Source organism: Argiope bruennichi, chromosome X1 (assembly GCF_947563725.1).
Source record: "Argiope bruennichi chromosome X1, qqArgBrue1.1, whole genome shotgun sequence".
Classification (NCBI taxonomy): Eukaryota; Metazoa; Arthropoda; class Arachnida; order Araneae; family Araneidae; genus Argiope; species Argiope bruennichi.
The window spans coordinates 42026664-42042889 of NC_079162.1; the positions used below are offsets into that span (position 1 = coordinate 42026664).

The 16226-nt window shown below is 26.2% G+C and overlaps 1 protein-coding gene across 2 annotated transcripts in view; it reads left to right on the plus strand.

The window, feature by feature from the left end:
* Nucleotides 1–346: 346 nt before the first annotated feature.
* Nucleotides 347–16226, plus strand: part of LOC129959431 (uncharacterized) — a 38323-nt gene continuing 22443 nt past the window's right edge. For both annotated transcript variants that reach the window (XM_056072256.1, XM_056072255.1), the window contains exons 1-4: nucleotides 347–459; nucleotides 3381–3436; nucleotides 6658–6712; nucleotides 12876–12977. The gene's annotated coding sequence lies outside the window, so the exon portion shown is untranslated. The remainder of the gene's footprint in view (nucleotides 460–3380; nucleotides 3437–6657; nucleotides 6713–12875; nucleotides 12978–16226) is intronic.

Sequence of the window (16226 nt, forward strand, 5' to 3'; positions counted from 1 at the left end):
GTCGAGGAATTTCTAACATCAATGACATCAATTTACTATGAACAGTGAAAATTTTCATATTGATCGAAGGTAATTTGTTCCATTCCATTCTAAAGGTTAATGAGGTCAAATCGAATGTCAGATCATTTTTCTGGAAACGCTAACAGCTTATGATGAAGTTTGCAGTTAAGAAATATTAAAATAAACAAACAAGTTTTGAATACAACGAATGATACCTATACAAATATTAAGAAATTAACTGTGCATCATCTTTTTCTGTTTGTACGAAGAAGAAAAAATGAATTCGTGAACAAACATACGTGTACATTTAAATCGTTATTTACCTTTTATATAAACTGGTAAGCGACAATTGTGAGAAAGCGTGCTCGATTTCAGAACAGTAAAGTGAAGTGAAAATACAAAAAAAGAAATTATTTAAAGGGGAACTTGAATGCTGAAATGAAAATTTTTCAAGATTTGGTTCGTTCTTAAATTTAATAATTTTTTTAAAGTTTATTTAAATAATTTTTATTTATAGCTAAGACATGCGTGACACTTTTATGATATATGATACAAATTTTACCTTCATTAATTGCTGCGTTGTACTTTTATTTTTTAAATAAGTTTAATATTTCCTTAAAATGAGAAAACGATTGCCAAATGTGTGGTAATCAATCACAATTATTGTTCCAGATTTTTCCTTCAAAATATTTACAAAGCAATATTTTAGTGGATGCTGCAATCTAAAAAAAAAAATTATTATTATTTTGTAGGTAATCCTGTCATATATACGGAATAAATATTCGACTGTTATAACCGTAATGGCCTTAAATTCTGGTTTTGAATAAATTTTCAAAAATAAATATAGAGTTTGTAATGATGCAAAATGCACAGAATATATTGTCATAACTAATTTGTCACACATGTCATAATTAATTTTTATGTGAGTTGTTTTATGAGCCAAAGCAAAAAAATTTATGCATTTACAGTTTTACATAAATTTAAAACTAATGTATCTTTGTATCAAACTAAAGCATTAACTGAGTATTTTGTGGTTGACCATATTTATTTTTTATTAAAATATAGGTCAATCTTCATTTTAATGCAACGTAAATTTTACTTTCAGTGAACCATATATCGCTCACTGTATGTATAATAAGTTGACTTAAGCACATGTGTATATATTTTTTTCCATTCCTTTTACTTACTGGTTTCATATGCACACTAAAGTTTTTTAATCATTTGAATTCTGAAAAGATAATTTGTATATGGTTTTTTTTCCCATTCAATTTCTGATAAACATGGCAGATTAATTTGATTCCTAAGAAAAGATTTTCTTAATATTATTATGGTTTGTTTTATTTTTGTTTCACTAACTAATCCAGAAACTTTCCTTCCATAAATAATAAGCTTGTTTAAATTGTGTCATGAGATAGTGTTCCCAAATTTAAAAATAATATCCATGAATTTTTTAATCTTTCTCTTCAAACCTATCATTTTTATCTCTGGTTTTCTTAGTCTATTATTTTGATGGGTGTTTATTATTTTCATTGGCATTTCAACCATCTAGGATTCTATTTAATGCATTCCTTCTTTTCAATGGATTCTGTTTAATTTAACAGAACATTTAATGAAGCTCATTTTTTTCTTGTACAAGTGTTGAATGTGTTGCAAAATCTCATTCTTATTTTTATCTTTGTATTTATTCCCATTTGAATGCTCCATTTATTTAAATTTTCTATTGAAATAAAAAATTTCTAAATCCTCAAGACAATCTGCCTTCAGTTAAAGTTTTTTATAATTTATACGTGATATGAAAACTGGATATGTTTCTCATTTTCATAATTTATTTTTCTAAAATGTGTTTATCCTTCCTCTGTGAAAATATTTCTTGCTTTTATGACTCATAATTTTTTTTTTAAAAATCAAATATCCTTTAATGCCAACACAAAACCTGTATGATATATGTTTATTACACATGAGTTTTATTTATTATTCAAACCAATTATCCACAATCATATTAATGCAATATAAATTATGTTCCACTCTGAAGCAAGCATATGGTTGATTAGAATTTATTATCCAAATGATTTGAATTCTTTGTTGATTGAATCATTTGAATTGAATTGATTGAATCAATTTTCCAATTGAATTGAATCATTTTAGTTAATTATCTAATTGAGTTGAATTGAATTTTTGAATTGATTTGATTGAATCAATCATCCAAATGATTTGAATTATTGATTTGAATCAATTATCCAATTTACTCAATATTTTAAAAATCTGTTTACTTTTGATTTACTATTTGGAATATTTTTTTTTTTTTTGCTTAATCAGATTGATTCTTTGTAACATTTTCCTTCAAATCAAAGATAAATTACATTGATAATAAATTATCTTTGATAAATTACATATCAAAGATAAATTACATAATTATTATATCACACATTCTCACTGAAACTTTCATTTATAGCTCATTTTGTGTCAAATCATGCTTAGTTTCAATTTTTACTTAAACACAACTCTATTTCAGTGTAATATAAAGTTTCCTCTCTATGTGAATTACATATTCATTTGAACTTGGAATACAAAACTGTTGTTCAATACACATTTTCATTTTCCAAGTATTGTTTTAAATTGCATACTGCCATTTTATTTACACAATTGTTTAATAATTATAGGAATATTTAAGAAATTGTTTGGAAAAAAATAATTACTTTCCTTTATTTATATCATGATGAGTCTGATTTTTGTTACTTGGAGGCAAAATTTTCTCTTAACATTACAAAAGTGTTTTTATTTGGTTTTGCTAAATATTTAGAAAGGTTTCTTCAATTTTTTTTAATGAATTTGACTATTTTTTATGTTTTATATGATACTGAGTATAATAAATCATTTACGTAAACATTATATTGCTCTTTATGTCATTAATAACTTAAATTAACTGATTGATTTTGCACATTGTCCAATAGATTAACCTAATGTTTTAAAATTCTGTTTAGTTTTGATTTACTAAGTATTTGGAATATTTATTTTTTTGTGAAATAATCTTTATTCTTTGTTACATTTTCCTTGATTCCTCTTGTCAAAGATAATTTACCTAATAATTACATCATACATCCTCATTAAACCTGTCACTTATTGTTCATTTGTTGTCACATCATGCTTCATTTTTAATTTCATTGAAATTTAGATTAATTCCATTGCAATATAATGTTTTATCTCTCTGTAGATTACTTATTCATTTTAACTTGCTTTACAGACTTATTTTCTACACATATTTTCATTTTATAATTATTGATTTATTTGCATACTGGCATTTTACTCAAACAAGTTATTAATAATTACATTAATATTCAAGCAGTCATTTGTAAATGATTATCATTTCTGTTTATTTACAGCATGGAAATTCTGAGTCATTTTACCCTGAGAAAATTGTTTTTCATAAAAGTTCAAGGTTTGTATATTTTTTCTATTAAAAATATTCCTTATTTATATAATTGTTTTTCTGTAAATTAATTTTATACCAAGCATCAAAGGTAATATACATTAACATTAAATTGGACTCTATATCATTGATAGCTTAAACAGTCTGATTGATTTTCCACCTTACACAATTGAACTAATGTTTTTAAAATCTGTTTGGTTTTGTTGTACTATATATTTGAAAATTTTATTTTCTTCCAAAATAGGCTTGATTCTTTGATAGATTTTGCTTGATTTCACATATCAAGAATAATTTATAAAATTATTATATTACACGTCCTCCCTAAACCTTTCACTTATTATTCTTTTGATATCATTTTGTGTTTATTTTTTAATTTCATTGAAATTTAGCTTAATTCTATCATAATAAAATGTTTTCTCTGTATGTATATGTGTGTGTGTATATATATATATATATATATATATATATATATATATATATATATATATATATATATATATATATATATATATATATATATTCATTTGAACTTGTTTTAAAAACTGATTTTCAATACATATTTTCATTTTCTAATTATTGACTTAAATTGCGTACTATTATTTTATGCATACAAGTGTTCTATAGTTGTTTGAATATTTAAGAAATTATGTGATTGTTATTATTTCATTTTATTTCTTCCATGATGATCTGATTTTGTTACTTGAAGGCAAAATTTTCTCTTAACATTGCAAATGTGTCTTTTTAATTTTTTTCTGCTAAATATTTAGAAAGTTATTTTTTAATGGATTTTGCTATTTGTTTTGTTTTATATGATTTACATGAATATTAAATTGGACTTTTTGTGTTTGATATTTTAAACAATATGTCTCATTCTGCTCATTAACCAACAGATTGAACAAATATTTTTAAAATGTATTTGGTTTTGATTTACTAAATATTTGAAGCATTTATTTTCTTGCACAATAAGCTTGTTTCTTTGTTTTTTCCTTGATGCCCCATATCAAAACAATTTACAAAATAATTACATCACACATCCTCATTGACATTTTCATTTATTGTTCATTTTATTTCAAATCATGTTTAGTTTTTAATTTCAATGAAATGCAGCTTTATTTCATAGCAGTATGAAGTTTTCTCTCTATGTAGATCACATATTCATTTGTACTTCGATTAAAAAATTGATGTTCAATGCATATTTTAATTTTCCAATTATTGATTTAAATTTTATACTACCATTTTATTCATACAGTTGTCTAATAGTTTTATAAATATTTAAGAAATTATTTCTTAATTATTATTATTATTTCATTCTGTAGCATGATACATCAGATATTTATTACTTTTAGGCAAAATTTTTGTCATAACACTACAAATGTGTGTTGTTTTTTTGTTTTTTTTGTTTGTTTTATTTTGATAAATATATAAAAAGGTTTCTTCTCTTTTCTGATGGATTAGACTATTTGTTGTGTTTTATTTTATACCAAGGACCATAACTGATTTACATGAATTTCAAATTTTACTTTCTGTCATTGATAGCTAATAAAATCTTATGGATTTTGCTCATTGGCCTGCAGAGTCATCAAATATTTTAAAAATTTGTTTAGTTTTGATTTATTAAGTATATGGAATATTTCTTTTCTTGCACAATAACCTTGATTTTTTTTGTTGCATTTTGTTTGATTCACATATCAAAATAATTTACATTATTATACATCGCACATAAATTTAGACCTTTTCATTTATTGCTCATTTGGTGCCAAATCATCTTCAGTTTTTAATTTCACTGAAATCCTGCTTAATTCTTTTGTAATATAAAGTTTTATCTCTACATATTCTTTTGAACTTGCTTTAAAAACTGATTCTCAACAAGTATTTTCATTTTCTAAATATTGAATTAAATTACATTATTTACACAAATTTTCAGTTGTTTTTTAAATATTTAAGAAATTAATTGCAAAGTAATATTATTTTATTTAATTTATAACCTTATAAGTCTTATTTTTATTACATGGAATTAAAATTTTCTCTTTGCATTGCAAATGTGTTTTTTTAATGTTGTGTTGCTAAATATTTCAAAGGGTTTCTTCATATCTTTTAAAGAATTTGTCTGTATGTTAAATATTTTATGATACCAAGGATCATACTTGATTTACATTTTGATTGACCTAATATTTTAAAAACCGGTTTAGTTTTTATTACTAAGTATTTGGATTATTTATTTTTGTCACAATAAGTTGCTCCTTTGTTACATTTGGCTTGATTCCTGATATCTGAGAAAATTTTCATATTGATTATATTACATCCTCACTAAACCTTCCATTTATTGTTCATTTGGTGTCTCACCCTGTTTAGTTTATAATTTCTCATAAATTCAGCTCCATTCCATTGCAATTGAAAGTTTCCTCTCTATGTAGATTACATATTCATTTGAACTTTTTTTAAAAACTGATTTTCAACACACATTTTCATTTCCCAAATACAGTTTTAAATTGCATGTTGCCATTTTACACACACAATTGTTTAATAATTAAAGGAATATTTGAGAAATTGAGTAGAAAATAGAAATATTTTCTTTTATTTATAACATGATGTCTAATTTTTGTTACTTCAAGGTAAAATTCTCTCTTAATATTGCAAATGTGCTTTTTTTAATATAAATATTTAGAAAGGTTTTTTCTCTTTTTCAATGGACTATTTGTTATATTTTATATGATACTGAGGATCATAAATGATTTACATAAGTATTAAATTTGTCTTTATGTCATTGATAGCTTAAAATAACTTATTGATTTTGCACAGTGTCCAACAGATTTACTTAACATTTTAAAATTCTGTTTAGTTTTGATTTACTAAATATTTGGAATATTTATTTTCTTGTGAAATAATCTTTGTTACATTTTCCTTGATTCCTCATGTCAATGATAATTTACATAATAATTATATCAAACATCCTCATTGAACCTGTCATTTATTGTTCATTTGTTGTCAAATCATGCCTCGTTTTTAACTTCATTGAAATTCAGATCAATTCCATTGTAATATAATGTTTTATCTCTCTGCTGATTACTTATTCATTTTAACTTGCTTTACAGACTGATTTTCTACACCTATTTTCATTTTATAATTATTGATTTAATTGTATACTGTCATTTCATTCAAACAAGTATTAATAGGTGCCTGAATATTTAAGTATTCATTTCCAAATGATTATCATTTCTGTTTATTTACAGCATGAAAATTCTGAGTCATTTTACCCTGAGGAAATTTTTTCTCTAAAAGATCAAGGTTTGTATATTTGAATCTATTAAAAGTATTATTTGTTTATATACATGTTTTCCTGTTGTTATTTGTAATTTGATACCAAGATTGATAAACTGGATTTTATATCATTCATAGCTTAAACAGTCTGATTAGTTTTCCCCCTTTGCCAGCAGATTGAACTAATGTTTTTAAAATCTGTTTAGTTTCGTTGTATTAAATATTTGAAATATTTATTTTCTTCCATAATAAGCTTGATTCTTTGATAGATTTTGCTTGATTACACATATGAGAAAAAAAAAATTTATAAAATTATTGTGTCACACATTTTACCTGAACATTTCATTTATTGTTCTTTTGATACCAAATCATATTTCGTTTTTAATTTCATTGGAATTTAGCTTAATTCTATCATAATTAAAAGTTTTCTCTGTATATATATATACATATATTAAATATTCATTTGAACTTGTTTTAAAAACTCATTTTCAACACATATTTCAATTTTCTAATTATTGACTTAAATTGCATACTACCATATTATTCATAGTTTCTCTAGATATTTAGGAAATTATTATTCTTTCAATTTATTAATAGCAACATCAGTCTCATTTTTATTACTTGGAGACAAATTTTCTCCTCACATTGTAAATATTTTTTTTTAATTTTCTTTTCCTAAATATTCATTAATTTTTCTTCACTTTTTTAAAGAATTTGTCTTCATGTTAAATTTTTTATAATGCCAAGGATCATAAATGATTTACATAAGTACTAAATTGACATTATATCATATAGCTAAACAATCAAGCTGGTTTGCCCATTGTCCAAGAGATTCACCTGATATTTTAAAAATCTGTTTAGTTTCTATTTACTAAATATTTAGATTATTTAATTTTTGCACAATAAGTTCTTCCATTGTTGCATTTTGCTTGATTCCTCATATCTGAGAAAATTTACATAATAATTATATCACACATACTTACCGAAAAAATCTATTGTTCATTTGGTGTCACACGCTGTTTAAATTTTTATTTCACTGAATTTCATCTTCATTCCGTTGCAATTTAAAAGTTTTCTTTCTATGTCGATTACATATTTATTTGAAGATGGAATTAAAAACTATTGTTCAACACATATCTTCATTTTCCAAATATTGTTTTAAATTTCATGGTGCCATAACTTGCAGGCAAATTTTTTTCTTAACATTGCAAATGTACCCTTTATATTTAGAAAGGTTTTTTCTCTTTTTCAATGGATTTGAGTATTTGTTATATTTTATATGATACTGAGGATCATAAAAGATTTACATAAGTATTAAATTTATCTTTATGTCATTGATAGTTTAAAATAACTGATTGATTTTGTACAGTGTCAAACAGATTTACCTAATATTTTAAAATTATGTTTAGTTTTGATTTACTAAATATTTGGAATATTTATTTTCTTGTGAAATAATCTTTATTCTTTGTTACATTTTCCTTGATTCCTCATGTCAATGATAATTTACATAATAATTATATCAAACATCCTCATTGAACCTGTCATTTATTGTCAAATTATGTTTCGTTTTTAATTTTATTTTAATTCAGATTAATTCCATTGCAATATAATGTATTATCTCTCTGTATAATTACTCATTCAATTCAACTTGCTTTACAGACGGATTTTCTACTCTTATTTTCGTTTTATAATTATTGATTAAAATTGCATGCTGCCATTTTATTGACACAATAGCTTCATAATAGTATGAATATTTAAGGAATTATTTTAAATTATGATTATTTCATTTCATTTATAGCAAGATGTGTCTGATTTTATTGCTTCGATGCAAAGCCTTAACTTAATATTGGAAAAGTCTTTGTTTTTACAAATATTTAGAAAGTTATCTTCTCTCCTTTCCTGTATTTGATTAAATGTTATGTTTTATATGATATCATGGATCATAAATGCTTTACAATAATATTGCATGACACATTATTTCATTGTTAGCCTAAACAATCTGATTGGTTTTACACATTTCCAAACAGATTGACCTAATATTTTAAAAAGTTGTTTAATTTTGATATACTAATTATTTGAAATATTTTATTTCTTGCACATTAACCATGATTCTTTCTCACATTTTGCTTTACATTCCATATCAATAATGATTTGCATAATTCTTATATCATAAATCCTCTCATTACCTTTCATTTATTGTTAATTTGGTGTCAAGTCATGTTTGAGTTTTAATTCCTGAGAAATTTAGTTTTATTTCATTGCAATATAAAGTATTCTCTCCATGTAGATTTATAAAACCTTTTTAATCTAGGATAAAAAGTGATGTTCAACACATAGTTTCATTTACTAATTATTGATTTAAATTGCATACTGTCATTTTATTCACACAATTGCTTCATATTTGTACGAATATTTAAGGAATTATTTCAAATATTGATTAATTTATTTTATTTATAGCATTTATGTCTGATTTTATTGCTTTTGTGCAAAGCTTTCCCTTAACATTCCAAAAGTATTTTTGTTTTGCCAAATATTTAGAAAGTTATCCTCTCTTTCATTCTGTATTTCACTATTTCTTATGTTTTATATGATACCATGGATCATAAATGCTGTACAAGACATTATTTCATTGATAGTCTAAACAATTTGATTGGTTTTACTAATTTTCAAAAACATTGACCTAATATTTTAAAAATTAGTTCAGTTTTAACTTGCTAATTAGTTTAAATATTTATTTTCTTTCACAATAACCTTGATTCCTTCTTATATTTTGCTTAACATTCCATATCAATAGTGATTTACATAATTCTTTTATCACAAATCCTTATATAACCAGTTATTTATTGTTCATTTTGTGTCAAGTCATGTTTAAGTTTTAATTCCTGAGAAACTCAGCTTTATTTCATTGTAATAATAAGTGTCCTTAATTTGTAGATTACATATACATTTGAAATTGTAATATAATCTGATGTTCAACGCAAAGTTTCATTTTTTAATTATGAATTCAAATTGCATACTGCCACTTCATTGTCACAATTGCTTCATAATTGTATTAATATTCAAGGAATTGTTTCAAATTTTGATTATTTTATTTTACTTTTAACATGATGTGTCTGTTTTTATTGGTTGGAAGCAAAGATTTTTCTTAATATTGCAGATGTCTTTTTGTATCGTTAAATATTTAGAAAATTATATTCCCTACTGTAAGGTTTTTCACTCTTTTCAGTGTTTTATGTGAAGCCATGGACCATAATTGATTTACAAGAATATTAATCTGGACGATATATCATTCATAGCTTAAAAATTTTTATTGGTTTTGCTCATTTGCAAACAGATTGACCTAATATTTCAGAAATTACTTTAGTTTTAACTTGCTAATTAGTTTAGATATTTATTTTCTTACACAATAACTTTGATTATTTCTTATATTTTGCTTAATATTCCATATCAATAGTGATTTTCATACATCTTTTATCATAAATCCTGACAAAACCTTTCATCTATTGTTCATTTGCTGTCAGGTCTGGTTTGCATTTTAATTACTGCCAAATTCAGCTTCATTTCATTGCACTATAAAATGTTCTCTATATATAGATTACATATTCATTTGAAACTGGGATACAAAGTGATGTCCACACAGTTTTATTTTCTAATTATTAATTCAAATTGAATACTACAATTTTATTGACACAGTTGCTTCATAATTGTATGAATATTTTAGGAATTATGTCAAATTTTGATTATTTTATTTTATTTTAACATGGTGTATCTGATTTTATTGCTTGAATGCAAAGCTTTCTGTTAATATTGCTAAAGTCTTTTTGCTTTGCCAATTATTTAGAAATATATTTTCTCTTCTGTCATATATTTAACGATTTGTTATGTTTGATATGACACCATGGATCATAAACGCTTTACAAGACATTATTTCATTGTTAGCCTAAACAATCTGATTGGTTTTACTAATTTGCAAATACATTGATCTAATATTTTAAAAGTTTGTTTAGTTTTGATATACTTATTATTTGAAATATTTTATTTCTTGCACAATAACCATTATTCTTTCTAAGATTTAGTTTTACATTCTATATCTAAAACGATTTGCATAATTTTTATTTCACAAATCCTCACATAACCTTTCATTTATTCTTTATTTTGTGTCAAGTAAGGGGTTCAAGGTGGGTTTTAATTCTACAGAAATTTAGCTTTATTTCATTGCATCTCCATGTAGATTTACAAAACCTTTTTAATCTAGGATACAAAGTAATGTTCAACACATAGTTTCATTTACTAATTATTGATTTAAATTGCATACTGCCACAATTGCTTCATATAATTGCTTCATATTTGTATGAATATTTAAGGTATTATTTCAAATTATGATTAATTATTTTTTTTATAGCATGATGTTTCTGATTTTATTGTTTGGAGGCAAAGCTTTCTCTTAATATTGCAAAAGTCTTTTTTGAATTGCTAAAATATTTAGAAAGTTATCTTCTCTTTCGTTATGTATTTGACTCTTTCTTATGTTTTATATGACACCATGGATCATAAATGCTTTACAAGAATATTGCATTAGACATTATTTTATTGAAAACTGAAACAATCTGATTGGTTTTACACATTTGCAAAGATATGCACCTAATATTTTAAAAACTTGTTTAGTTTTGATATACTAATTATTTGAAATAATTCATTTCTTGCACAAGCTCCATGATTCTTTCTTACATTTTTCTTCACATTCTGTATCAATAATAATTTGCATAATTCTTATAAGTTTTGCTAAATATTTTAAAAGTTCTCTACTCTTCTTTAATGTGTTTTATTATTCGTTGACTTATGTTATACCTTGTAACATGAATGATTTACTTTATCATTAAATTTGACTTCATGCATTGATAGCCAAAAAAAAATCTGATTGGTTTTTCTGATTGGCAATTATAGAGAAATTGTTTAACAGCAAAGAAAAGTTTATGAAAATACAAAATATACAGTTTGTGCCTTAATTGTTTCACACATGTTATAAAAATCTATCTGTGTCAATTTTTGATCATTTATTTTTCTTTAGGTTGTTTTTTTAAAACAAGTAGAGAATGTATTGTATAAGTTTGCCTCCCTCCCCCTCCTTTTTTTCCCCCTGTGTGTTTGTTTGAGATTCTACAGATGTTCTAAAGCTGCAAAACTTAGCATTTCAATAATTTCGATGGTGGGTTATTTAAAATTGTTAGAAGATATTAAGCAGAATTTTGGCGTTTCCATGTGGAAACTTTCAAAAATATTACCATTCAAAAATAATTTTTACATAATTTTAAAATTCCAAAAATTATCTTTTCAACTATACTTTCTTTGATTTATAAATTTTTTTTCTATATTTAATGAATTTTTAAAAATATTCTGAGCATATTTTGCAACATGAGTACAAAGATGCATAAAATTTAGGACCAAATATTAAACGTATTATGGGCAATAATAAAAAAAAAATCACACGTTAGAATTCTGAAAGAACACCAAAGTTATTTATAAAAATCCTTATTAAAGTTGCAGATTTATTTTTTTTTACAATCAATATTAATACAACAAAAAATGAAACGTGTAATGTAATGAAATTAAAATTTTCTTCCTAACACAATTTGTTATTGGCAAAAAAGATTTCAGGACAAGAAAATAATATATTTACTTCATTCGGAGAAGAATCTGTAAAAGATTCAAATTAATATTTAAAATATACTTTTAACATGAAGAAAAATGCCAAACTTAGGTTAGTTGTTATATGTTTCTGTTAAAAATGCCATGTTTTATATTAAGTTGTAGTATTAAAATGTAAAAAACAGCAGTGTCTCAATTCTTTAGGAGTTTTATGGGATCTGACTGAAAATAAGGGAAATGCATAATAAAATGAACAGAAACGCATATGGCTTCTGAAATAGTCTGAATTATATACTTAATATACTGAATTATATAATTAATATAATAATATATTACACATAACCTTCTATTTATCGAAAATCTCATTTCCATATTCATATAAATGCAATATAAATTTTAAATTACTCATAAGCAATTGAATGGTTAATTTGAATTTTTAAAAAACTCAATGCATTTTTAATATATTTATAACATATAATTTCCAATCTTCAATTTAATTTTTTTAATGGTCATTGATGCACAAAAGTGATTTTTCCCTCATTAGAAACCCAGGCTTACGGAGAATAACTTGTACAGAAGAAAGAAGTTATCTTTAAAAGATTTTTTTCCAAGGGTTAGAAGTTGCAATGTCACCTTTAAGTGAAAGGTAAGATCTCTTATCTTGCTATTCAGTAGTTATTAAATTTTTGTGAATTATTTAACTTCAATAAATACTCTGAGCAAGATCATAAAAGTGCTCATAAGACAGGCCTTGTAGAAGCTAATAAAAATTAGGATTCAGTTGCATTTATTCTTGAGCGCCTACTTGCATTTTCAGCTCATGATGTAACGAAAGATTTGCGATTCCTAACAGGAGTAATCCCGCCATTTAAAAAGAAACCAGTGAGAGGAAAGCCACATTGTTTGAGTGCGCCATCTGTTAGTAGCTTCCGAAAACTCGAGGAGAAAATGTGAAGGCGTCAGCCGGCAGAGCCAAGACCAGAGCGGTTCTCCTGGTTAACTGAAAAGAGTGAAGTGACGGGGAAGAAGAAACAACCAATCAGGTTGCGAGTTTTTGAATCGATTAAAAGGAACGCAATGAAAATCTAAGAGGAGAACGGAGGACTTCCGCCCATTGCAAAGGCGGAAGTCTTGGTCGCACCGCACTCTACCCCTCCCTGACGAAATACGTCACAAATCAGCTGGAGAATTTCTTGACAAGTGAACACGTAAACAATCTCGAGCCAATTCGGCCAACGGAGATCATGGAATTCATAAAAAACGTTAAGCTGAATAAATCGCCAGGATTGGATTTATTTACAAAGCGCATGATTAAAAATCTCCCACCTAGATTTATATTATATTTAACATTTTTACTTAATAAATTGTTAGAACTGTGTTATTTTCCCGATTGCTGGAAAACAGCCGTAGTTGTCCCTATTCCGAAACCAAACTCTGATTTGACTTTACCTCAAAATTTCCGTCCCATCTCGCTACTTAATAGCTTGAGCAAAAGTGTACGAATCTGTGCTACACAAACGCCTGAATCAATTTCTCAGCGACAACAATATAATAATTTCCGCGCAATTTGGATTTCGGAAAAATCTGTCGCCGAATTACCTTCTAATTCGTGTTGCAGAATTGATTCATGACGGCTTTGTGAAGTCCCAAACCACAGGTGCACTTTTTTTGGACTAACCAAAGCCTTTGATAAAATTTGACACGAAGGGCTCTTATTCAAGTGCATGCGACTTGGATTTTCGGCGCAATTTGTCATTTACGTTAATGATCTACCGAGAGTTAGGAATTGTCAGTTAGCAATATTTATAGACGATACTGCCATTCTAACACAGCATAGGGATCCACACATAGTCATTACACAATTACAACAGTACATGTTCCTTTTACAGTGCTGGCTCATCGACTGGAAAATAAAAGTCAACCCAAGTAAATGCGCGTGCCTTCTGTTTACTAAAAAACTGGAAATGCCTCATCTAGCCCCAATCAAAATTTTCGACCAGCCCGTCTCCTTTGTAAATGAGTATAAATACTTAGGGTTAGTTTTAGACGCAAAATTAAGTTCTATTGTCATATTTAAACAGCCCTCGCCTAAGCTACAATTATGAGTAAAAAACTCAACAGCTTAATTTCCAGTAAGCTATCGATTAGGCTCAAGCTTCTGCTCTACAAAGCTATTTTAAGACCAACTTTAATGTACGGCTCCCAAATTGGGGGGGCTACTTCTGCCACTAACATTAGAAGGTTGCAAGTTTTTCAAAATTGGCACCTCATGAAGATTGCTCCCTGGTGCCAAGTGTAATTTCTCTAATTTGATTTCAAAATAAATCATAATAATTACTTTTACATTTAATTACGCATTCAACTTTGTATCGATTGCACTAGAACGACGTTTCATACTAAATGAACAAATGCATGTTCTTATCATGGAGGTTATATATAATGAACGTAGAAACGGCAACGTCGTGATGTTTCGGAGTTCTGCGATGTGACAAAGTGGTCAAGAGCACCTCCAAATCATAATTTGGAATAGATACTTTAATTTGTTAGTTCAGGGAAAAGTTAAAATTAATTGAACTAATTTAGACGAGCGCAGTAAAGCTCTAACGTCATGAGATTTGGTATTTAATTATTATTATTATTATTATTTATGATATAATTAATTTATTAAAAAGAATATAAGGATTATTTATGGGGTAAAAAGAATTTTAATGGATTTACGTTGCACGTGCCTTTTCTGTGGAGGCTGAATTTAATTTGGCTGATTTAAAAAATTCCCAGAAAATTATTCGCGCTTGTAGCTCATCGTAGCTATCTAAGGCCTACACAGTAATAATTTTGAGAATTTTAAGCCACCAGATTGGCAACAGAGTTAAGAAATTCTCAGCTTTTTTGCGGCTGGGAAATTAAAGTAAAAATTATCAATTGCAGCTCTAGGTCTTTTTCTAGAGCTGGGTAACGTTGGATCGTATGCTGGTATTTTAAGTAACTCATTGCGAATACGGGTAATTTTTAAATGTAGAAACTATACTCTAAAATTTTATCAAAAGAAACTTTTCAGAAATCCAAAATAATTTATTAAAAAAATATTCAATGTTTCACCAAAAAACGAGTTTTTTTTTAGCACAGTCACCTACCTAAAATAATTTTTAAGTAAGGGTTGCAATAACGCGTTTCGAGTCCGAGGCGAATAAGCTCCCATGCACGAACGAAAACTGACTACAATTCGGGCACGAACAATATAGAATGCGGAAAAAATACCACGATGTTATTTTCTCTTAAGAAGGCTGGTGAAAATATTTTGTAAATATATGTAGAAACTTATTTTTTTATGTAATGCTTATTACAGTACGGAAAATGTGCATATTAATCATTCAATTCTCCACGTTAAGTCTAAATGTGTTGAATTGAAACTCTCTTATCTTGATTTTCGGGCACATGCTCTTATCGTCAATTGCTATTTTCCCACGAAGCTGTTGGAAACTAATAACCCTTCCCCCAAAATCAATGTTTTCCCCTTAATTGCTTACATTGGTTTTTCTTAAACCTTTCGCCTACAATGGCGAGTCTTACTCGTGCATCGAATTACTATATTTTTAGTTTTATATCTGCAATTAAGTCAAAGTATTAAATAATTTAAAATTAAAAAAAATCATTTAAAACGCTTCAGCATCTCCAGTATTCTTACATTTCTCTAAGAATTAAAATTATAATTATTGTCTTAAATAGGAAGTGTCATGTAACTTGGAAGTAAAGTAAATATATATGTCAAGGGGTTAATACAGTATACGAATACTCTATGAATAACTATTTTAATCATCGTTTTATCAAGACACTTTTATCCAAAGACTATTAAAGATTTAGAAACACTTGAAATTAAATAGTTTTTGCCGTGAAG